Below are 1,797 nucleotides of genomic sequence, written 5' to 3' on the forward strand. Positions count from 1 at the left end.
AAATTATAGTTAAACTCTCTTAGTGTAAATGTTACTAATTCAGTTATAATCAGCAAATTTTTTGTAAAAAGGAGTAGATCTCTTATGATATTCATTATAAAGTTTTTATAATGCATGTGACTTGCTAAATTTCGTACAATGACTACCGGCAGAAAAAAAAAAAGATATATAAACTTCTACTCACAGATGCGCGAATCGATATCCGGCGAATCCGGACGCGTGTTACACGCGCGTTGAAATCTCCCTTCAACCGACGTGCCGCGGCCGCGGCACTCCACCTCGCCCACCGCGCACACCAACTACTGGCTCTACCACCTCGGGAATTCAGCGCGGTCCTGAGAGTTGCAAATGAACCGGATTGGAATTTTCGTCTAATCACCGTCAACCAAGCCTTTCTCCAAGCTGCACGTTGTAGACTGCAGCGAAACTGGAGCGCTTCCTCCGCTCGGATTCCCGTTAAGTTCAAGCGTCTCGCGATTCTCGCGAAGATAACTACTTTCGCGCTCGCACGCGATCTTTTCGGGAAATCACGAATATGACTTAAACGCGGTTGAATCTCTCCTAATTTTGCACTTACTTTTCGTTGTTTACGATCGCAAAGCAGTGCGAATCGTAATCGCGCACTTCGTCTAATTTAATCGTTCACTACAAGCGCCGATTTTGCCACCACTGTCAAAGCTGCGCTCATCGCACGTACAAAGATACGCATAGCGATCGCGGGATACGAACATCTCTCGGTAACGGGTGTCAGCTGGTCCTTGAACATTCGCATAAACTGCAATAATGGCAATAGTGGCCGCGATGCGAATGATATACTGATGCGCACGAGAGATACCTCAATCCGCGAGAGCACTTCACAATATTATGTCGGGGACGGTTACTCTCGAAGTAGAATCGCACCGAACAGAACGTTTTACACTATACACTGCGACTTGTTCACCTTGCTGCGCGCGACACCCCGAGCGGCCCGAGCGAGCAACCGAATCTTAAGAACTTGTTGACCACAACTGGACCGGTACGCCACTAAAGAGAAAGAAAGAGAGACAGCGAGAGAGAGAGAGAGAGAGAGAGAGAGAGAGAGAGAGAGAGAGAGAGAGGTGAGAGAGACCATGAAGAACTTTCCCTCCGTACGTCGGGTTATCGTGTAGCGTTCTGGCTATGCGAGAAGGAAAAATGCAATGAAAAAGGAGAAGAGGAAGGAATGGTGGGCTACTTCGAGAGGGATAAACGCCGAGCCGAGTCGAGCCGAGCCGAGCTGATGGTGGGAGCGACGAATCGGCGACGCACCTGGCGATCGTGCCTGACCGTTCCTCTCGAGGAGATAGAGAACGCGGTGAATGTCGATATCCGGTGATGGATCTGGAGAAGATTAGCCAAGAAGGGAACACGTTATTTTTGCAATATTTTTATTATCAAGAATAAATTACATACGCTATACATAAGATAAATGTATCAGTAACATGACTCCATTATTAGACAAAATGACAAAAATTTTGAATATTAAGCTCTTTAGTGATGTATACTACTCTGAATCAATTCATTTTATTAAATTTTTATAAATAATAAATTTATTTAGCGTATGTATTGTTAAAGGCTTAATATTTAATTTTTGATCTAATAATTGGGTCACGTTCACTAACTGTACATTCACCTTATAAGGCGATAAATCTAAATTCGTTAACGTCTTATTAAAAATTTCGATATTAAAATCTAAAGTATAAATCTTATGGTCGTATCAAAGCTATAAAAATCTATAATAATGTTATATTGGTTTATCTTTTTTGTATAGCAGAGAAA

General features: G+C 42.8%; 1 protein-coding gene across 1 annotated transcript in view; it reads right to left on the minus strand.

Moving 5' to 3' along the window:
* The window catches only part of LOC108746379 (sn1-specific diacylglycerol lipase beta-like), a 10,378-nt gene extending 9,298 nt beyond the window's left edge, over window positions 1–1,080 (minus strand). The window contains exon 1 of the mRNA XM_018483112.1: window positions 185–1,080. The gene's annotated coding sequence lies outside the window, so the exon portion shown is untranslated. The remainder of the gene's footprint in view (window positions 1–184) is intronic.
* Window positions 1,081–1,797: the final 717 nt, after the last annotated feature.

This window comes from Trachymyrmex septentrionalis, unplaced genomic scaffold (genome assembly GCF_001594115.1).
Source record: "Trachymyrmex septentrionalis isolate Tsep2-gDNA-1 unplaced genomic scaffold, Tsep1.0 scaffold17, whole genome shotgun sequence".
In the NCBI taxonomy this organism is placed as follows: Eukaryota; Metazoa; Arthropoda; class Insecta; order Hymenoptera; family Formicidae; genus Trachymyrmex; species Trachymyrmex septentrionalis.